General features: G+C 39.1%; 1 protein-coding gene across 3 annotated transcripts in view; it reads right to left on the bottom strand.

Moving 5' to 3' along the window:
• The window catches only part of SPRY3 (sprouty RTK signaling antagonist 3), a 159353-nt gene that overhangs the window by 20029 nt on the left and 115279 nt on the right, over positions 1–24045 (bottom strand). The window contains exon 4 of one of the 3 annotated variants that reach the window (XM_055122111.1): positions 901–985. The exons of the other annotated variants lie outside the window; for them this stretch is intronic. The gene's annotated coding sequence lies outside the window, so the exon portion shown is untranslated. The remainder of the gene's footprint in view (positions 1–900; positions 986–24045) is intronic. 3 annotated transcript variants of the gene reach the window in all.

Raw genomic sequence — 24045 nt, 5'->3', positions numbered from 1 at the left:
TTGACCTAAGTGACTTACCTTTCTTGACTAAGGAAATTAAAATTCTCAAAACATTGACCAAAAGGTTAGTCACCTAGGTCAATGTTTTGAGAATTTTGTGAGGATTATACAGCAAAGCACTTGGAACAACATACCTTTAATGATTAATAGTATCTAACATGACACTAATATTACCTGTAATAATCTGACACATAAGGAGACAGATGTGATATTTCCAACCTGGCAAAATTTAAAAATAATCAAAATCTCTTATACTACCTTATAGCACCTGGAAAGACACCAAGAAAGTAGAATAGAGACAGAAGTAAGAAGAAGAAAGAAAGAATGGAAAATAAAGGAAACTAGGCAGTTAGAGACCTTTATACAAGAATCAAATTTATTAAGGTAAGAAAATTGAGAAGAGGGTTTTGAGAAAGCCACAGAAGACCTTGTAACACATTGCTAAGAGTGTTATCAACGTTTAACAGAAAAAAAAAACCCTTGTTTGAAAGGAGGAAACAAGCTGTATTTAGTACTGGGTAGGATGTCAGTTTCGAAAATAAACTTCTTCCAGAACCAAATCTAATCATCTGTGCTGTTGTCACCTGCAGCAGGGTAGCCTCACTTAGAAGAAGAAACAACAAGTAGACTCAGCTACCTTAGAACTCTTGACATTCACAAAGACTTACTCCACTTTGTTTCTCTTTACATTGATAAGTTTCAAAACTTCTGATTAATGAGGAGAAAAAAATTACATAGCTGAAGAAGCAATGTGAAATTTGGTATAAATGTGAATTAGGGAAGTGTTCTGATAAAGTATATACCAGACTCTACGCACCATATGGTCTGAAACTTAATATAATATTCGCCATCTATATCTATGGTATACTTCTGATAAATGAACATGGGCAAAGGACCCACCTGTAAGTATGACAGATCACACAATGATATAGTTGAAACATGCTCCAAGTGTCATGCCTTGCAACTTTGAGAGATTACATGGTATCTGTAAAAAAATAATTTTTATACTGCAAATTAAGCATCCATTGTATGCAATGCATGGTGAAATGGTTATAACCATACACTAGATTAAAACTTAATAATACAAATGAAAAAAGCAATACAAATGACCTTTTCTTCATTACTGTTACCCCCAAATCTATGATTACTATTTTTAAGAAATTTTTTGAGTAACTTCTCTAAGTTGGACACACATACACACTACTCAGATGGAAAACACAAGATAAATATATAAAAGTAAATGAATTTTTATACTAGCTATAAACCATCTCATAATGAAATTAAGAAAAAATCATTTTCAGTATTGTCATTAAAGTGAAATGTATAGGAACAAATTAAATAAAAGAAGTGTGAGACTTATATGCTGAGATACAAAGCATTGTAGAGATAAAAGACTAAATACATAAAAAGGAATCCCATGTTTATGGATCAAATATTATTTGGTGGCAATGTTATTATTGCCATCAATATTGTTAAGATGGCAATGTTCCTGGAAGTGATCTATGTATTGGGCACAATGACTAACAAAATCCTAGTTGGAGTTTTGTTAAAGTTGAAGGGCATATCATAAATTAAGAGTAGTAATATTCAATGTTTCTGAATTCAAATTTTGTTATAAAAGTGTAGTAATCAAGATAGCAAGTTATGGTGTGATATTATCATGTAGATATACCATACAATAGCACTGCACTGTAGCACTGTCATCCGGTTGTTCACCGATTTGCTCGAGTGAGCACCAGTAACATCTCCGTTGTGAGACTTGTTGTTACTGTTTTTGGCATATCACATACGCCATGAGTAGCTTTCCAGGCTCTGCCTGTGTGGGCGGGATACTTTCGGTAGCTTGCTGGGCTCTCTGAGAGGGATGAAGAAATCAAACTCGGGTCGGCCGCGTGCAAGGCAAGCGCCCTACCTGCTGTGATATAGCTCCAGTACCAGAACTAAGATTACAGAATTAAACCTTACATTTATGATCATTGGTTTTCTACAAGATTAACAACACAATTTAACGAAGAAAATAATCTTTTCACCATATGGTTCTGGGACAGATTGGATAGCTATGTATAAAAGAATAAAATCTAATATGTACTTAAACCATAAATGAAAATTAACTCAAAATGGACCACAAAACCAAAAATACAATCTAAAACTGCAAAATTTTAAAAAGAAAGAACAAGTCCTTTGTGTCCTTGAGTAGATAAATCTTTATTAGATACATTTATAAAACACAAATGAAAGAAGGAAAAAGAGATAAACTACTTCTTGAAAATTGTTGCAGCTAATCAGGGAGATGCAGAACAAAACAGTGAGATATCATCTCATACCATGGAGACTTGGTACACATCCAAAAGAACAAAAACAGGGGCCGGAGTGATAGCACAGCGGGTAGGGCGTTTGCCTTGCACACGGCCGACCCGGGTTCGATCCCCGGCATCCCATATGGTCCCCTGAGCACCGCCAGGAGTAATTCCTGAGTGCAAAGCCAGGAGTAACCCCTGAGCATTGCTGGGTGTGACCCAAAAAGCAAAAAAAAAAACCAAACAAAAGAACAGAAACAACCAGTGGTGGTGTGGATATGGGGAGAAAGGGACTCTCCTTCATTGTTGGTGGGAATGCCAACTGGTCCAGCCTTTTTGGAAAACAATATGGACATTTCTATTAAAAAATAGAAATTGAGCTCCCATTTGACCCAGTAATACCACCTCTGGGAATATACCTGTGGGTCCAAAATCACACAGCAGTAACACCATCTGCACTCCTATGTTCATAGCAGCACAATTCATTAGCCAGAATATGGAAAACAACCTAAGTGCCCGAGAATGGATGAATAAGTAAAGAAACTATGGCACATATACACAATGGAATACTAAGAAGTTGTTAGGAAAAATGAAATCATGAAATTTGCTTACAAATGGATGGAAATGGAGAGTATCATGCTGAGTGAAATGAGTCAGAAGGAGAGGTAAAGATAGAGAATGACTTCATTCATTTGTTGTATATAAAATATATAGTGAACGACTAATATCCATGGATAGCGCAAACAGGGGCTAGGAGGACTGGTCAATACTTGGAATCAACCACAAGTGTGTGGAGGTCAGAGGATAGGTAAGTTAGAGAAGAGACAAGTATGACAATAATAGCTGGGGGTGATCATGCTGAACAAGAGCTGACTGTTAAAAGTAAGTAAAGGAATACTCTCGATAAACTTTCAGTGTCAATATTGCAAACCACAATGCCCAAAAGGAGAGAGAGAGAAAGAGAGATAGAGACAGAGACAGAAACACAAAGAGATAAAAGCTCCTGCCATAGAGGCAGGCTGTTGGTGGGTGGGTGGGGGTGATGGAAGGGAATCTAGGGACACTGGTGCTGGGAAATGTACACTGTGGTGGGATGGGTGCTGGAATAGCATGTGACTGAAATCTAATCATGAACAGCTTTGTAAGGGTCTATCTCACAGTGACTCAGTAAAAAAAGTTTTTAAAAAGAAAAAAATTGTTGCAGCTAAACATCATCAGAAAAATGAAAAATACAATACAGAGAATGAGGATAATGTTTGCAAATCATCTACCTGATAAGAAACTTGTATGGGTCACAAATTATTTTTTCAACTCCACAGCAAAATTAATGACTTAATTGAAAAACGGGCAAAGTCTTTGAATAGAAATTTCCCAAAGAAGATAAAAATTACCATTGCATTAATGAACATATGCTCAAATTCATTATTTACAAAGGGAACACAAAGAAAAATCACAGGCATCATTTTATACCCACTAAAATGATTTAAATAGAAACAGCAAACAAGTGTTAGCAAGAATATGGAGAAATTTTAGACCTCACACACATTGTTGTCAACATTATAAAATAAGTAGCAACCTTGGAAAATAATTTGAAAGTTCATCAAAATATTAAAATTAAGTCAACAGGGGCCGGAGCGATAGCACAGCGGGTAGGGCGTTTGCCTTGCACGCGGCCGACCCGGGTTCGATCCCCGGCATCCCATATGGTCCCCCAAGCACCTCCAGGAGTAATTCCTGAGTGCAAAGCCAGGAGTAACCCCTGAGCATCGCTGGGTGTGACCCAAAAAGCAAAAAAAAAAATTAAGTCAACAGGGGCTGGAGTGATAGTACAGAGGGTAGGGAGTTTGCTTTGCATGTGGCCAACCCAGGGTCGATCCCTGGCATCCCATATGGTCCCTCAAGCACCATCAGGAGTAATTCCTGAGTGCAAAGCCAGGAATAACCCCAGAGCATCACTGGGTGTGACCCAAAAAGCAAATAAATAAATAAATAAATTTTAAAAAATTTCAAAAAAATTAAGTCAACATATGATATAGCAAATTTATTCCTAAATATATATCTGAAAGAAGTGACAATATGTGTACACCAAAAAACCAATATGCAATATTCACAGCAGCATTATTAAGAACAGTTCAAAGGTAGGAAAAACCCCAATACAAAACTATTTAATTATTGAATGAATAAAATATCTGTTCACACATTGGAATATTATTTCGCCATAAAAGGAATAGAGTATTGATTCATGCTGCTACATTGATGATCCTTGAAAACATCTCAATAAGTGAAGGAAGCCAGACAAAAAAGGCCACATATTGTATGAGTTCATTTTTTTGAGATGTCCAAAACAAATCCATGGCAGAAAGTACATTAGTGATTTCAGGGGCAAAGAAGGGACTATGGGTTTCTTTTTGATGTTCTGGTATTAGCTGAATCGATTGTTGCACAACTCTGTGAGTAAATTAAAAACTAATGAACTGTTCATGAAATGGGTGAATTTTAGTGTGTATCATGTATAAATAATGTCAAAATATTTTGACATTCAAAATATTTTTCAATATTTTGTAAAAATATGTTTGGGAGAGTCTTTATGAAAGTCCTTATGATGTTCCTATTGCATATGTATTTTTTTCTTTGTCAGAAATGCTTACCTAATCTCTGACCAATTAATGTTTTCAGGGTTTTTTTAGAATATTTTCTAGAAATTTCATTTTTCATAATATTTTTAGATTTTTGTATTAACAAAATACAATATATAACAATGCTACTATATATTTTAAATATATATTTGATTTATGTGATCATTCTACTATAGAGTAAGTTTCTAAAGTGAAAAATGAAGGGAGAAAGAATACTTGTATATGATCTCAGCAGGCCCGCCTCTATATCTCAGACCCTCTGCTTACTCCTTCAACCTCCCATGAGAGATTAACCTCTCAGCTGACCTTTTGGAAACTCTAGGGCCTATTTGGAATAGGAAGCAGATTTCTGACTGAGTTGGATTTCAGCAGCCTCCATGCCCACTCTCTGCCATCTCAGCAGGGCCAGCCACCTCCGTATCTCCTGAACAGCTCTGTCATCTTGTTGCTCATCAATTTGCTTGAGCAGGCACCAGTAATGTCTCCATTGTGAGACTTGTTGTTACTGTTTTTGGCATATTGAATACGCCGCGGGGAGCTTGCCAGGCTCTGCTGTGTGGGCGAGATACTCTTGGTAGCTTGCTGGGTTCTCTGAGAGAGAAGGAGGAATCGAACCTGTGTCAGCCACAGGCAAGGCAAATGCCTTACCCACTGCACTATCATTCCAGCCCCTGTACAGCTCTACTCATAATAACCCACACTGCTCACACATATATCTCTTGTCCTTAGGTGAAGACTGGCAGAAAAGGAAGAATGACACTCAGTCTAACCCCTCAGAGACTCTCAGTGAGAATAACTACAAAGATTCACTATTAGCATAGCAGTACCGAAAATACAACAGGGAAGCTGTATAAAAGCCCTCCCAGCTCAACAAGTGAAAATAATAGCATAAAGGCTCTACCAGTACCAACCAGCTCTGTAAACTTTCAGAAAATAACAGTATTAATACTATGTTGATATTTTAATGAACTCAAAGAAACAATCAAACAGGTAGTCAGCAAAGCACAAGAAATAATGAAAACAGAAATGAGAAGACCACAGTCAGAATAAAATGAAGAGTATGGTAGGTGATATAAAAAATAAGTCTTAGAAGCAGAATAATAGCAGCTGAGGAAAATATTGGTGATATGCAAGATAAGATGCAGGAAAGCTGTAAGAAACAACAGAAGATGGAGGAAAGTCTGAAAAGAAATGAAAAGCACACCAGAGAACTCTCAGATAATCAAGAGGAACAATATAGCACTGTAGCACTGTCATCCAGTTGTTCATCGATTTGCTTGAGTGGGCACCAGTAACGTCTCCATTGTGAGACTTGTTACTGATTTTAGCATATCAAATACACCACTGGTAGCTTGCCAGGCTCTGCTGTGCAGGCGGGATACTATCGGTAGCTTGCCGGGCTCTCCGAGAGGGATGGAGGAATCAACCCGGGTTGGCCATGTGCAAGGCAAACGGCCTACCCACTGTGCTATCACTCCTGTTCAATAAAAGGAGGAACAATATAAGATCATCAAAGTCCCTGAGGAATATGAAGGTGACTTAGTTGAAAAGCCAAGAAATCATGGATAAGAATTTCCCAGAGGGACAGGAGTGAAAGTATAGTAGGTAAGGCACTTGCCTTTCATGCAGACTACCCAAGTTTGTTTTCCTGGCATCCCATATGGTCCCCCTTGAGCACCGCCAGCAGGATAATTCCTGAGTACAGAGCAAGGAGTAACCCCTGAGCATTACTGGGTATAGCCCAATCCCCGACCCCCCGACAAAAAAAAGTCGAAAAGAACTTCCCAGAGTTGAGGATTAAATAGCAAGAATCAGAACACAAGAAGCTGGAAAAACAGATTCGAACAGAAAAACTCTGTACTCAGAATTACAAAATACAGAGACAAAATATCAAAGGTAGCAAGATCAAAAAAAAAGAAAGAAAGAAAGAAAAAAGGAACTTACATACAAAGGAAATCCCATACTATTCATAACAGATCTATCAAAAGAGATTCTTTGAGTCAGAAGACAATAATGGGCTATAGTAAGCTGTATAATCTCCCAGGGCAGCCAGGGAAGGCCACGATGGCTCTCCCCATTGCCGCATGGGTTCAGGGGGTCTAGGGCCACTCACCCAGCTGGGTGGCCCGACTCATGGGGCAGATGGAGGAGGAAATGAGGGCCAAGCCGGCTGGTTGATCAGTTGCTGTTTATTCCATTCTCCCCACGTGCCTCTCTCTGAGCCCCCATTCTAGCCTCACACTGTCCCTCATTCCCGTCTCCTTCTCTCTCTTCCGCTCATCTCTCCATGCTCCATTTCGCAGCCTGGGTTCTCTCTCTCCACATGCCTGCTCCTATATTCTTCTACATTCTTCTCCCTCTGTCCCCATCACTAGTCTCTCCACGCTCCATCTAGTTGCCCTGCTCTCTCTCCTCTCTCCAACCCTCTGGCACTGGGGGTGGAGGCTACACCCAGTCAGGTAGCAAAATCAACATAAGAAAGCCCTTCCTGACTACACATCTCGCTAAATGGCAGAAATACCACCTAGGGGCTAGCGTTCCTCTTCTCCTTAGTCCAATAACTTAACATCTTAATACTAGTTATTTTTGTATGGACACAGTAAGAGATACATTGAGGCTTGTAGGGCAGCTCTTCTGGGAACATCTCCCCATGGACTCAGACTACAATGCTCAGGCCAGATTAATCATTCTTAACCCTAGCAGAGTCCGAATCTAGTTATTGCTTTTTGGATCATGACAGCATTTGTCCATGACCAAGCTCTTAATTTATAGTTAAGCATTATGGAACTTTGGCTAGGCCCATTTTGATGCCAGGGTAGCTCACCACTTGCCCTGGGTCCATCCAGTTCCTCGTCAGGATCCTGCTTTTGGGGTGCTAGGAAGTAAGGACAACTGAGGCTGAAGTCAAGAGAACAGATGCCCAGGAGGTAAATATCACTGAGAGTCAATTAACTCCCATGTTACAAAAGCATAGCATTTACTGTCTTCCTGTGCCCATACAAAAAGGACATTGCTCTGCATCAACTATGCAAAGGACTTAAGGAGAAAAGAAGAACAATATTTACAAGTCAACAGAGCACAAAGAAAGAAGTTACAAATAAACACAGAGGAATGGGAGCACTGTGATGGGAGAACCCAATAAACCTAAGCTCCCTGTGGCAAGGCAGAAAAGACAAACCAATGTTTTCCTACAGAAAGCAAACATACAAACAAAAAACAGCTCAATGAACACCTCACCAAGAATACTCTTGAGGTATCCAGCTAGGAAATACTCTATTGTATTCCCTCATATAGCCTGAAACTAACCTTGCAAGTAGCATTAAGGGATCTTCTTTATAAGTAAAGACAAACTTTTCAGCATTTTGCCATTGCATTCACTCATGGCATTTATAGCTGCCCTTTTCCAGATTAGGGAAGATCTGTTGATTCCTAGCTTGTCAAGGTTCTTATACTTTTTCACATTAATAAATTAATACCCTATGCCTAGTCAGGTGATTTTTACATCTCTGTATATTTTATTACATTTTATATGTAATGAAGATATTTTGACATCATCTATAATGCAATATTTTGTAACATAAGGCCAATATTCCATTTTAATATAAAATGAACTATCATAATTTTATTGGCATATTCGGATTTTCCTTTTGATTTTTTTCCTTTAAATTATTTTGTCTAAATTTTATCTTTTAAATTTCCTTTAAATTTTATCCTCATCCATACACTATTTTTTATTAAAAATGCATTAGTATAGAATTATTCTACTAATTAAAAATTATACTATAAAAAGAGAAACAGTTTTTGAAAATAAATTTTATTGATTTGCAATTTTCCAAAGTTTCAGTATTTTAGCTTTATTCATCAACATATGTGTAGGTGTCACCACCTCCACAATAAATTTAAAAAGTCTTCTATATGTGGGATATAAACTAACAGAGAAAGTGAACAACAAACAGCTAATGTAATAAGAACTGGAAGTTTTCTCTTACAAAACTGAGCTTACATGAGGAAGGTGGGCAGTGTTAGGGCCTCTTATGACACTGGTGGAGAGAATAGGACTCTCTGGTGTTGGGTGTGGTGTTGGAATGATATATCATGAAATGTATAATCAACAGTATTGCAAACACCATTTCCTCAACAAAAATGATTTTAAAAATTAAGTAATACTTGTATTTTAATTTTGTTAATATTATCAAATACTTCTCAAAACCCCCTCGATGGTTCACCACCTCATTGTGGTGGGGGTGTGTGTGGCAATAGTGCCAACCGGCAAAGAGTGAACTAACAGGTGCTGCCCAGAGATGCAGGCAGGTGCGTGTTTGTCAGTGTGCAGATCATTACAACATGCCAGTCGACCAAAAGCTTGCATTCACAAGACTGGGAACACCCGTAAGGACAATTAGAGGCCACCTTAAAAGCCTCCATCCCTCTCAGAGAGCCTGGCATACTACTGAGGGTATCCCTCCCACATGGCAGAGCCTGGCAAGCTACCAGTGGCATATTCACTATGCCAAGAACAGTAACAATAATGGGCCTCATTCACCTGACTCTGAAAGAGCACCCGATACAGCAGCATTGGGAAGGGCAAGGAAAGAGATGCTAATAAAATCTCAGGGCCGGACTAGGCTGCCAAAACGAAGGACTAAAATGACTGTCTGTACTTTCAACACAGGTACACTAGCATTGGACGCTTCCATCGAGGACCTGATGGTGCAAGTGCAGAAGATCATGTATAACGTCATGGGACTGAGTGAGACGAGAAGGCATCGATCACATCATGCAGTTTTCAACACTGGAGAAGAACTGTTCCTCAGAACATGCGATGGTAGAGGTGTTGGTGGTGTCGGTATCCTCATCAACATGAACTTGGTCATGCACATCGATTCATTTGAATGCCTAACAACCCGAATCAGATGCTTACATTTGAATAGATGTAGCTCATTTCCGGCAGTTTCTATTTTTATCGTCACACACCAACATTCAACTACAATGAAGAAATTGAGAAATTCTACATGGAGCTGGAGAAGTTATATAAAGAAGACCACACCTTCTACAAGGTCATTGTGGGTGATTTTAACACCAAGATAGGACCAAGAAGGTCTCCCAAAGAACTCCACATCGGGGACCATGGCCTAGAATGGAATAAATAGGGTGAGAGACTGTGTGAGTTCATCATGTTGACCGAGACCATCCACGGCAACTCGCAGCTCCAGAAGGCCAAATCTAAACATTAGACATGGGAGTCTCCTGGTGGACAGTTCCACAACATAATTGACCACATCATATTCAACCAATAGTTTTGCCTGACCGATGTCACTGTTGTCTCAAAATTCCAAATGGGATCAGACCACCATCTTCTTCATGCAAAATTCTACTTCAGGGAATGGGGAGAAAGGGCTGCAAAGTTTAAGAAGAAAACTCCCAGAATGACCACCAACTGGGAGCTCTTTGGCACTATTGTGGTAATATGGGAAGATGCCCTCATTGACAACATCGACGAGGAAAATGATCGACTGGTTCAGCACCTCCATGACTGTGCGATGAATGCAGAGAGTGAGAAAGCCACAAAAAGACGCCGGTCTTCGGAAATTCTCGAGCTCATTCGCCAATGTGGTTTGGCACGAGCCTCAGGCAATCACAAGCTAATGTCTGAGCTCAAAAAGCTGTGCAGGAAAGTGATAAAGGAAGCCCTCAAAGAGAGAAGAGCAGCAGTGCTGGCCAATGTGGCAGAAGCCAGGAAAAGTATTCACATCTCCCGCCTGTCCTTTGCCAACTATAAGACCAAGATGACTGCCCTCCAATGTCCTGATGGATCTATCACATCTTCCAGAAGGGTAATGGAAAAGGTTATCCACAACTTCTACTCGGATCTCTTCGATAGCCATGTCCACCTGCTCACATACAAAATTCCACAGGATGGATATGTCGTTTCCAGCATTCTCCCTTCCGAAATCCTACACGCCATTTCGTTGGTAAAGAAGTGTACAGAACCCGGTCTAGACAAGGTCAGACTGGAACACCTGAAGAATCTGCTGCCAGTACTCATCAATACACTGGCTCAGCTCTTCACACACTATCTGTCTGAATGCAAGGTTCCATCCCAATGGAAAACCATCAGGACCAGCCTGTTGTACAAGAAGGGAGACATCCACAACATCGGTAACTATCACCCAATACTCCTGTTGTCCGTCGTCTACAAGTTGTTTACTCAAGTTATCCTGAATAGAATAGGCAGAACACTAGATAAAGGACAACCATGTGAGCAAGCAGGGTTCCGAAAGGGGTTCAGCACGAACAACCATATGCACACGGTGACTATGTTCATCGAGGTCTCGAGAAAGTTCAAGATGCCGTTCTATCTAACATTCATTGATTTAAAGAAGGCCTTTGATTCTGTTGAGACTGAAGTGGTCATCGAAGGCCTAGCCAAACAGGGCATTCAAACTCAGTACATCAGGATCCTCCGTGAGCTGTATTACAGATTCACCACCAGGATCTTACCATTTTACAAGAAAGTGATCATCAACATAAAGAGAGGGGTTCAGCTGGTTTATACAATTTCACTGAAACTCTCCAGTGCCACCCCTGAGAATGTAATGTGACGACTGGAATGTGAAGCATTGGGAGTGAATATAGACGGTCAGCAACTACACCACCTCTGCTTCGCTGATGATATCATTCTAATAACATCAAACATAAGCCAAGCAGCACGAATGCTGGCCAACTTCAGCCATGAGTGTGGAAAGGCCGGACTGTAGCTGAATCTCATGCAGACAATGTTTATGAGAAACTGACTGGTTCCTGATGTTCCATTTGCTCTCAGTGGACGAATATCTCCAAATGCAGCAGTCATGTGTACCTAGGTTGAGAACTCAACATGACAAACGATTTGGCACCAGAGCTGCGCAGGAGGAAGAGAGCATTGTGGAATGCCTTCAAGAGCATCAAAGAAGTGCCCGACTCTGGGCACATCTTTTTAACACCACCGTTCTTCCTGCACTAACATATGCCTCAGAGACCTGGGCCCTAGGAAAACAGGATGAGAATGCTATTGGGTCTCCCAAAGAGGAATTGAAAGAGCTATGCTTGGAGAGGACCCGACCCGAGTTTGATTCCTCTGCCCCTCTCAAAGAGACCGGCAAGCTACCCATGCGTATTGGATATGCCAAAAACAGTAACAACAAGTCTCTCAATGAGAGATGTTACTGGTGCCCGCTCGAACAAATCGATGAGCCATGGGATGACAGACAGATGCTTGGAGGGAGTATCAGGTTTCACTCAAGTGAGAGAATGAATGCGTAGTTCTGACCTCTGCCAAGGATTGAGAATCAGGGACACTGCCTTGTTTGCCAAGGCATCAAAAATCAGATGGGCTGGACATGCAATGCGATTTGGAAGCGACCACTGGACTAGAGCCCTACTGAGTGGATTCCATGGGATGTCAAAAGAACGCCTGGCCACCCACCTACAAGATGGTCAGAGTTCTTTGTCTATGAATGGTTTGATGCTCTTCTTGTTCCTGGAGTGAGCAGATACCATTGGGTACCTAGCATGCAACAGGGAAGAATGGAGACGTTACTGGCACCTGCTCAAGTAAATCAAAGGTCAACGGGATGACAAGTGATACAAGCTTTTTATATGTCTCGTTTTGAGAAATATTTTTTCATGTTCTCCATTCATTTTCTGTTAAACTGTTCTATTATTAACCTGTAAGAGGTCAATATACATTTAAATATCAATACTAATATAAATTTAACGCCATTTGGTCTCTTGCATAAACATTTATTTTTATTAGTTTGTCATTGGATATTGACCTCCATGTATAATATATTCAGCTTTGCATTGTTTTGAATTGTTATAGAGTAAAACTGATCAATGATCAACTTTCCCCCTATTTTTGAGATTATGACATGGAGGTTTTGTGCCATAATTTCTCACGTTTTGTTTTTAAGATATAAAGAGGATATCTTGATGTAGAGCTTAATTCTTTTGCTGTATTACTTAATTTTTCTCATTTTTTCTTTGGCTTTTGAATTGCATACTGAGAGAATCTCTGAGTCCAGTCTTCAATAAAGTAATTCTTGTTTTAGTTTTACACAGCTCTAGTCACCACTTTCATTAAATTATCTGGCAATTAGATTTAATAATTTTAAATCCATTATAAAAGATCTGATCAACATGTCATGAATAGATTATGTTTGAGAAATTTTGATAATTTTTACCTCTCAAATGTTTAAGTCCAAACTCAAAAACATCTGGGTCTGGAGAGATAGGACAGTGGGTAAGGCACTTGTTTTGCACACGGACTACATGGGTTTTATCCCTGGCACCCAATATGGTACCCTACGCCACACCAGGAGTGATTCTTGAATGCAGAGCAAGGAGTAATCCCTGAACACAATGAGTGTGGCCCAAAACAAACAAGAAAAAAATCTCAAAACGTCAAGTTTATGTGGAAACTAAAACTTAGGGATATGACTTAGGTTCTACAAGTTAGATGCCCTGACATGAAACTTTAATTCAGAATTAAAGATATTCATAATGTGATATTGTGGGGTTTGCATATTGGTGGAATATATGGTAGTGAAGGAACTTGGCTTTGAAGGATAGCAAAGATTGCAAGGTCAAGTTTTTAATAAAGTAGTGGCATTCCTACTGGCAGCAGTAGCTGTTGCAGTAAAGTCAATTTCTTGGCATCTAATGCAGGAGCAACAGTTTTTCTTATCAGGCTAGTTCTGTAGCAATCTAGTCATCAGCAATTGTTGAAAACTGAGCCTAAAGATTAGTTTTCCAACTTTTATTTAATAAATAACTGCCCTATATACATAACCTGAAACCATTTCTTTCAATAGTTGCAGCTTATTCATTATACTAACCAGTTTTAAACATTTTATCTCTTCCCACCCTCGTTTTATCAATGGACTTATCTATCAATATTCAAAAACCTAAGTTCAGAACTGGGATGGTGGTTCACTCCAAATTTCTCTCTTTGGTTAGAAATTCACTGAATCATTTTCTTTAGAGCAAGATACCTGAACATTCATCTGCGGATCATCCAATTCAGTATCCATTACAAATGTACAAAAAGGGAAAAGTCTTTGCTTTACCTGCTAAAATAAAGACACTGCATATTGAAGAAGATCTTACCAAGGAAGTTGATGATAAACTTTCATTGCTCCCCAAAACGGATAGAAGAATAAATATAATTAGAAATATAAGGAAAAGAGAAAATAGACCCAACAACATGTGGGAGTCATCGTGTGATAGAGCAAAGAGGAAGTTTTCAACCACCAAGCTCTGACACCTCACTGACCACAAACCCTGAGATACAATAAGATCTGAGTCTCCGGTGCAGAATATGTTTCAAAGAAGAGCACTATGATCTAAGAACACCCCTAAATGATAGTAAAGGAACTGAATCAAGAAACCCAGGAAGGGTTTCATTCAATGAACTGGGAGCAGAGCAATCCGACTAAGTCCTAAAACGGGGGCATAAAGTGAGATATTTGGCTGAATGCAGCACTTTGACTTCATTAGGGAAAATATTTCTGGCTTCCCCTTCAGGATTGGTCAGAATGACCAGCTCACTGAATCTGATCTTCCAATCAATCCTGGTAGACACCCTCTTTTTGCTGTTCTCTGGAGAGAAATAACTGTTCTGATAATTTCATCAAAGTCCCTGCCAGTGGTAGCTAGAGAATGGAAATCTTCTGTTTCTTGTTAGGACTGAACAACTGAACGCACATGAGAACTCAATGGTATATTTTTTTGTACTTTTCTGCGCTGAGTCCAGCATGCCAAACAGGATGGCCATGTTTTGGTTCTTTTAGCAAATAATAAGAAAAGGTAACACCTTCCCTCATTTGCTTACATATTTGCTCCAGGCAAGATGGTCTTCGATACTGCTTATAGAAAGGGGACTCAGGTTCACATTCTTCTTGGCAACCTCCACAGCCAACCTGCCCACTCTATTAAGCTTGGTGATGCAAACTGAGTTGAGGTCACGGGGCATGGGGTATGGGAAAGAGAATGTATGATGAGGCTCCCAGATAGCTGTGAACTTGAATGTGGCTGATAGTAATGTTGGCTTTGAAGTTGACTCTCATACTGAGTAGGAGATCTATGATCATGGTGGAGGCAGTCCCACAGCATTTTCTTGACCTGACTGAGCTCTCTTATCCATTGACTATGTTATTTTACACAGCTATTAAATATTCTCATATTTTCCCTTTCCTTCTTAACTGATTATATTTTATACTATCATTATAATTACTCTTAGTAATATACTTTTGGCTCCTTTGACTTATTTCCATTTACCATTCACCTAAAAAATCAAACCTACTGGAATACAACCTGCAACTTGTTTTATTTTCATATGACATTTTAAAAACTTTTTAATTGAATCACTGTGAGATAGACACTTACAGATCTGTTCATGACTGGATTTCAGTCATACAGTATTCTAACACCCACCCCTCTACCAGTATACATTTCCTAGCACTAATGTCCCAAGTTTCCCTCCCATAACCCTCAACCCCCATCTTCTGCATGCCTCTATGCCAGGTGCTTTTCTTCTCTCTCTCTCTCTCTCTCTCTCTCTCTCTCTGTCTTTCTGTCTGTCTGTCTGTATCTCTCCTTCTGGGCATTGTTGTTTGCCATATCGACACTGTAGATGACAGTTTATATGATTCATTAGCCTCCAGTACCTAGTAGTCCTTTATTGTTCACAACTGAATTCCTTATTTAATAAGTAAATCTTGTTAAGGTTACCAGTGATCTCCATATTGCCAAATCTGAAGGTAAATTGTCAGTCTCCATCTTTATATAACAGATCTGTCAAAAATAATTATTTACATAGTTGATTATGTGTACCTTAAAATACTTAACATGGCTTCCCCAAAACCTCTTGCTACTTTTCCTTTCACTTCAGAGGTTGTTTATTTTCACTATCCTTTTATTTAATTAAAAAATTATGTCAAGGGGCTGGAGCGATAGCACAGCGGGTAGGGCGTTTGCCTTGCACGCGGCCGACCCGGGTTCTAATCCCAGCATCCCATATGGTCCCCTGAGCACCGCCAGGAGTAATTCCTGAGTGTAGAACCAGGAGTAACCCCTGTGCATCGCCGGGTGTGACCCAGAAAGCAAAAAAAAAATTATGTCAAGGTCCAGAGTGATAGTAAAGTGGGTAGGATGCTTGCCTTGTACTTGGTCAATCCAGATTTGATCACCAGCATCCCTTGATCCTACCAGGAATGATCCCTGAGTGCAGAACCAGGAATAGGCCCTGAGCACCACTAGTTGTGGCCCCCAAGCCCTTAAATAAATAAAAATTATCTTAGGCATCATAATTTACATTACTGTTAATGATAGTATTTTATGCATAACACCATCCCTTTCCACCACCTCCCAGAGTGTTCACTTCCCTCCACCATTGTTCCAGTGCTCCTGCATTCTAATACTTCTTTCCTTCCCATGTATTTAGCTTCCCACTGAAGACCAGTTCTCAGTTTCTGTTGCCTTTGGGCATTGATTAAAATTTTACTATATTTCTCTAAATCACACATATGAGAGATGTCATTTTGTGTCTGTCCCTCTTCTTCTAAGTTCACTCAACTTGACACTCTCCTGACCCATCCACATAGCAGAAAGTTGCCTGATTTCATATTTTTACAGCCTAGTAGTATCCCATTGTGTATAAGCACCATAATTTCTTTATTAAGAAACTATTCTTGGACACTTGGGTTGTTTCAAGATTTTGGTCATTGTGAAAAGGGTTGTAATGAACTTAGGAGTGCAAGTGTCTTTTCTGGATTCACTATTCTTTTAATCCACATCTAAAAATGAGTGCAAGACTTATTTCTTGATTTTCTTTTCTATCCACTTACTATCTTAGCTGATATAATTTATTATCATCACTTTAAATGCCTCCATGTATATAGACTTTCAATAGTCTAAGATCCTTAATCTTATCTCCAAAATAAAACATAATACTGCCCGTTCAGCATTACTACTTGGGTTTTTTATACACTTCTACTTGATATGTCTAAAACTTCAACATTTCAGACTTTCAAAAAAAAAACTCCTGTAATTCTCTTTCTTTCTGTTTTTCTTTCTTCTCTCTTTTCTTTCTCTATTTCTCTCTTTTTTCTTTCCTTCTTTCTCTTTCTCTTTTTTTCTCTCTCTTTTTCTCTCTTTCTCTCTTTCTTTCTTTCCTTCCTTCCCTCCCTCCCCCCTCCCCCTCCCTCCTTCTTTCCTTCCTTCCTTCCCTCCTTCCTTCCTTCCATCCTTCCTTCCTTCCTTCCTTCCTTCCTTCCTTCCTTCCTTCCTTCCTTCCTTCCTTCCTTCCTTCCTTCCTTCCTTCCCTCCTTCCCTCCCTCCTTCTTTCCTTCCTTCCTTCCTTCCTTCCTTCCTTCCTTCCTTCCTTCCTTCCTTCCTTCCTTCCTTCCTTCCTTCCTTCCCTCCCTCCTTCTTTCCTTCCTTCCTTCCTTCCTTCCTTCCTTCCTTCCTTCCTTCCTTCCTTCCTTCCTTCCTTCCTTCCTTCCTTCCTTCCTTCCCTCCCTCCTTCTTTCCTTCCTTCCTTCCTTCCTTCCTTCCTTCCTTCCTTCCTTCCTTCCTTCCTTCCTTCCTTCCTTCCTTCCTTCCTTCCTTCCTTCCTTCCTCCATCCTTTATTTCTTTTTTTGATTCAAGATGTATTCTTGGAATAAATCATCTCATTTCTACATTGCTTTAATAGCCGTATAACTAATCTCTCCACTTTACTCTTATCCCCTTTAACCACTGTCCGCAGAGTTACCAGAATGAAACTGATAAAATAAAAGTCAGATTATAGTAATCATAACTACAGGGAGTTTCAAGTAGCTCAAGTTGAAAATAAAATACAGGACCTCTATAATTTGGCCTAGTCTTACTACACTTCCTTCAACATCACCACACTTCCTCACTCCACTAAGGCCACACTGGCCAACTCACTATTAAATAAAATCCCCAGATATCTTCTATTTGTAACATTTGTTCTCTGTTTTCTTGACTCACCTAATCACTTCATTTATTTTTAGCTTAAATATTATCCTATCTGACAGACCTTTTCTGACCACTGTATATATTAGAACACATACAAACATATATACATAATTCTGTCATCTGTTGTCTTCTTTACTCTGTCAGAATCATCTATTTCTGTTCATTTCTTTGCCCCATTTTTTGATGGGGTTGGATGTTTTCTTCTTGTAGAGCTCAACCAGTGCTTTATATACCATTGATATCAACCCCTTATCTGATGGGTATTGTGTAAATATCCTTTCCCATTCTGTGGATAGTCTTTGTATTCTGGTCACTGTATCTCTTGCGGTGCAGAAGCTTTTTAGTTTAATGTAGTCCCATTTGTTGATCTCTGTTTTTACTAGATTGCTTAGTTCCGTGTCACCTTTGAAGATACCTTTATCTTCAATATCGTGGAGGGTTTTGCCGACCTTGTCTTCAATGTACCTTATGGTTTGTGGTCTAATGTTGAGGTCTTTAATCCATTTTGATCTGACTTTTGTGCATGGTGTCAGGTCAAGGTCTAAACCCATTTTTTTGCATGTGGTTGTCCAGTTGTGCCAGCACCATTTGTTAAAGAGGCTTTCCTTGCTCCACTTCACATCTCTTGCTCCCTTATCAAAGATTAGATGGTCATACATTTGGGGTTGTGTGTAGGGATATTCCACCCTGTTCCATTGGTCTACGGCTCTGCCTTTGTTCCAGTACCATGCTGTTTTAATTGTTACTGCTTTGTAGTAAAGTTTGAGGTTGGGGATGGTGATGCCTCCCATCATCTTTTTCCCAAGAATTGTTTTAGCTATCCTTGGACGTTTGTTATTCCATATGAATTTTAGGATTGCTTGATCCATTTCTTTGAAGAATGTCATGGGTATATTTATAGGGATCACATTGAATCTGTATAATGCTTTAGGGAGTATTGCCATTTTGACAACATTGATTCTCCCTATCCACGAGCAGGGTATATACGAATGGCCAAAAGGCACATGAAAAAGTGCTCTACATCACTAATCATCAGAGATATGCAGATCAAAACAACCATGAGATACCACCTCACACCACAGAGACTAGCACACATCCAAAAGAACAAAAGCAACCGCTGTTGGAGAGGGTGTGGGGAGAAAGGGACCCTTCTTCACTGCTGGTGGGAATGCCGACTGGTTCAGCCCTTCTGGAAAACAATTTGGACGACTCTCAAAAAATTAGATATTGAATTCCCATTTGACCCAGCAATACCACTGCTGGGAATATATCCCAGAGAGGCAAAAAAGTACAATCGAAACAACATCTGCACATGTATGTTCATCGCAGCACTGTTTACAATAGCCAGAATCTGGAAAAAACCCGAATGCCCCAGAACGGATGACTGGTTGAGGAAACTTTGGTACATCTATACAATGGAATACTATGCAGCTGTTAGAAAAAAGGAGGTCAAGAATTTTGTAGTTAAGTGGATGGGCATGAAAAGTTTCATGCTGAGTGAAATGAGTCAGAAAGAGAGAGACAGACATAGAAAGATTGCACTCATCTATGGTATATAGAATAACAGAGTGGGAGACTAACACCCAAGAACTGTAGAAATAAGTACCAGGAGGTTGACTCCATGGCTTCGAGGCTGGCCTCACGTTCCGGGGAAAGGTCAACTCAGAGAAGCGATCACCAACTACATTGTAGTCGAAGGCCATGTGGGGGAAGGGAGTTGCGGGCTGAATGAGGGCTAGAGACTGAGCACAGCGGCCACTCAACACCTTTATTGCAAACCACAACAGCTAATTAGAGAGAGAAAACAGAAGGGAATGCCTTGCCACAGTGGCAGGGTGGGGTGGGGGGGAGATGGGATTGGGGAGGGTGGGAGGGACACTGGGTTTACGGGTGGTGGAGAATGGGCACTGGTGAAGGGATGGGTTCCCAAACTTTGTATGAGGGAAGTATAAGCACAAAAGTGTATAAATCTGTAACTGTACCCTCACGGTGATTCTCTAATTAAAAATAAATAAATTTAAAAAAAAAGAATCATCTATTTCTTTGATATCTTTAGTCTTTCATTGCAATATAATTTTTCAAAGTAGGAGCTTATTTTATGAATGTGTAATATTTAATTATATAGTCTATAAGTATTCTGAATTTTTCTCTAAATCTATTTATTCATATTTATACTTGTTTTCTCCATTTTCAATTACCTTAGATACTAGTTATTATGTTGATTGAGTCTGGTAACTCTCTTTAATATATTTGCTTTTCACTAAATGTCACTGATTCTTTATTGCCTATTTATATTTACACATGAAAGCCTAGATTAAATTACATTTGTGAGTATAATTCATATTCTCTATAGATATAAAATTCTTATCACATTTTTATTTATTTGGTTTGGGCCATATCTTGTGATGCTTAGGGGTTGCTTCTGCCTCTGCACTCAAGAATTACTACTATTGGGGGCTGGAGCGATAGCACAGCAGGTAGGACGTTTGCCTTGTACACGGCTGACCTGGGTTCGATTCCTAGCATCCTATATGATCCGCCAGGAGTAGTTCTTGAGTGCAGAGCCAGGATTAACCCCTGAGCATCGCCGTGTGTGACACAAAAGCAAACAAACAAAAAGAATTACTACTATTAGTGTTCAGGGGACCATATGTGGTGCCGGGGATGGAAACTGGGTCAGCCACATGCAAGGCAAGCGCCCTACCCACTGCACTATCTCTCATGCCTGAAAAAATATTATTACTTTAATAGTTAATTACTTTAACCTTAACAGGATCATTATTTTCCTTGTTCACGGTTTAGAGCAATGGGAAAAAGAAGGCTTCCCTTTCACAGCGAATGACTGATTCAATATAGCAGTCAGTCTATGAGTTCCTGCCCTGTTCATCATTCCTAAAGACTAATCTGATAGACTGCAATGCTGTAATTTTTCATTTAATGGGTCCAGGAAAATGGTACAGGGATTACAGTGTATGCCTTGCATATACTTGATCCATAAAATCAATGCACTTGGAGTAAACAGCAACGTTCAATTCCCTGCATCACATGACCTCCCAAGAATCATAGGGCCCAAGCACCACTGAATCCTTGTACCTTAGCATTGAACAACCAGTTCAATTAACCAAGTATCTCAAGGAGTGTATTGGGGTCCTCTGAGCACCACTTAGAAGACTACCATCCCAAAGAAGTAATTGAAAACTTAAGTCTTCATCCTGGAGCCAATACTAGTGCTAAGCAGGACTTAGGGGTGGGTTCATGTAGCTATCAATAGTCCTTAAATATACCATATTTCTACCTATAACATATTTACTTTCCATCTGTGCTACCTCTGATCTAAGGTTATCTCAGCGTTCTTCTGAAAAAAATCACTTTTTTGAGAGCTCTCTTATGCCTAGATACCCTTGTCACTGCCCAAATTCAAATTCTAGTATTTATTTATAAAAGTTATATTTACCATTATCTACCATGAACAAACAATATTTCCTTCGTATTTATATGACTAGCCCAAATTTCATCATTAAAATACTGAGAACTGGTTTTTAAATGGCAGTTTTATTGATGTTAATTGTATTGCTAATTATTTACAAACTCTTTAAGTCTGCCCACCAATTTGTATATAGAACACATATACTGGTGTTTACCAGGATTAGGGATGCTAGAAGTAGCGTGTCATTCGTACTATATTCAAAAGGTTAGATTACCAAATACATTTTTCAGTTTCTTTCTCTCTACAGCAGTTCTATTCAGTATAGTTCAATATTCAGTGTTACAGAAACCATTATTAGTGTTAAAACTGTTAACATTCTCAGGTAAGTAAGAAAAATATTCAAATCATACAGGCCCAATAAGTATACTGATAAAATATACAAATGGTAAACAGAAAATTTTTAATTAGAAATATTTAGAATATTTCACATTGCTGTTCCCTTTAAGTGCATGATTTCGTATTTTGCAAATATCTATGGTAGACTGGAATAAAAAGTTTTGAGCCAAAGAGACCAAAGAGAGTTAAAAAGCTCTGCTCTACAGTATCTCAACAATGTCTTTCGTCAGGTGGCATAGCTGCCCTCTTGTATTACCTTTGTCTTCAGGGTTGGCCTTTAAGCCAAGGGATCTGGATGTCTTCCAGGCAGTTGTTTCCGCCTGGTTTAAAAGCTGTAGCCAGTGAACTGAAAGTGCATTTCCTGCCACCATACTGAAAAATTATTATTAATGTAATAGGAGAATGCACTTCTGGTTTTGGCACTGATGTTTGGGATGCTACATCAGAGCTGATAGATTGAAAGAGTGAACAATATTTTGGAGCACAGATTAACAGGGGTAGAACCACTATAATTACTTCCTGTTAAAGGTGCTATATTTTATCTATTTAGAGAGTTTAATAGAAAACATTTTAAACAAAATAAAGAAAATATTATCTTATGTGGACCATGAACACTTGCTTAAAGAAAAATGTGGGAAAATTTCCTCACATCTAAAAATGTGGGGAAAAATGTCTTACATCATTTTAAGAAGTATTTTTCTATCAAATAATTCAGACTTTCTTATTAGATAAGTACTCAGAGACTTATTTATAAACTATTTTGGTTCTGTAGTAATGAATCTTGCACAGAGTTGAAGATTAAATTAAGTTCTAGGACCCTTACAAAAGCAAGATTCTATAATTATATGTTGGGATAACTTAATAACCTAGAAAGAAAAATTAATTTCAAATCAGGGACCATTAAATTTGAGTCTCTGTGATTTCCCTTTAATTTAGAGATATTATTCATAAAGGATATAATATTGAGGACACTTGACGAATGAATGTTTTTTCAGAGATTATATGGGTCAAAGAGCCACAGTTTGGAGCCAAAAAGAGAAATAAAGGATTCAAAAAAGTAGCTAGAGGGGCCGGAGCGATAGCACAGCGGGTAGGACGTTTGCCTTGCACGCGGCCGACCTGGGTTCGATCCCCGGCATCCCATATGGTCCCCCAAGCACTGCCAGGAGTAATTCCTGAGTGCAAAGCCAGGAGTAACCCCTGAGCATCGCTGGGTGTGACCCAAAAAGCAAAAAAAAAAAGTGGCTAGAGATATATGTAACCCTCAGAAATAATACTAGCTGAACTTTAGCACTGTCGTTCCATTGTTCATCGATTTTCTCAGGGGGCACCAGTAATGTCTCCATTGTGAGACTTGTTACTGTTTTTGGCATATTGAATATGGGTAGCTTGCCAGGCTCTGCCGTTTGGGTAGGATACTCTTGGTAGCTTGCCAGGCTCTCTGAGAGGGACGGAGGAATTGAACCCCAGTCGGCGGCCGCATGCAAGGCAAATGCCTTACCTGCTGTGCTATTGCTCCAGTTCTAATACTAGCTAAAATACTTAAATGTAGGGTGTATGCTTCCAATAGCCTTCTCAAACAGAACAGTCCTGACTGTTTTCAATCACTCCTCCTTTACAAACTGGTCCCATTCTGCTAGTCTAGACTAGATGCAGATTCCATAAGAGTTTCTGTATTGTGGTAACGCAACAGTTCATTGTAGTTCAACCAGGTTAGTCCTTCTAGAATTTGAAAGGAACTTAGTGAAGAAAGATTAATAGCAGATACATGGTATTTATTAATGTTAGGTAATGTAAGATTCTAAATACTAGGAGGATAAAGCTAGTGAAGAGTAACTGATCACTTTTTAAATCATCTTAACACTTTATGAGTATATAAATTGGAATTTTTCCCTCACCTTTACAACTGTAAATTAAGTATTATGCTCTCCAAGTTTCTATTAGAAATCCTGAAAAATTAGCCAATGAGGTGAGCCGATTTTCCAGGTTTTTTAAAATAAGGTCTTTGTATTAAAATACAAGGTAATATGAGATATTTGCTGATTAAAATGAAAAACAAAATAATATAAAGAGTTAATGTGTTATTAATGAAGGTTCCTTCACTGAAATAATTTCTTAAAAATCAAAGCAATATGAAAGATTTAAGGTCAAACTACCTATAGCATCTGAATTCATTTATTTCTATAAATGATTTTGACCAAATGTCCCAGAACCAAATAAATGTAAAAGATTATTATATTTACTTGCTTGTGGGTATAAAAGAAAGTA

This window comes from Sorex araneus, chromosome X, assembly GCF_027595985.1.
Source record: "Sorex araneus isolate mSorAra2 chromosome X, mSorAra2.pri, whole genome shotgun sequence".
NCBI classification, from domain to species: Eukaryota; Metazoa; Chordata; class Mammalia; order Eulipotyphla; family Soricidae; genus Sorex; species Sorex araneus.
This window is presented reverse-complemented; position numbering and strand designations above follow the sequence as displayed.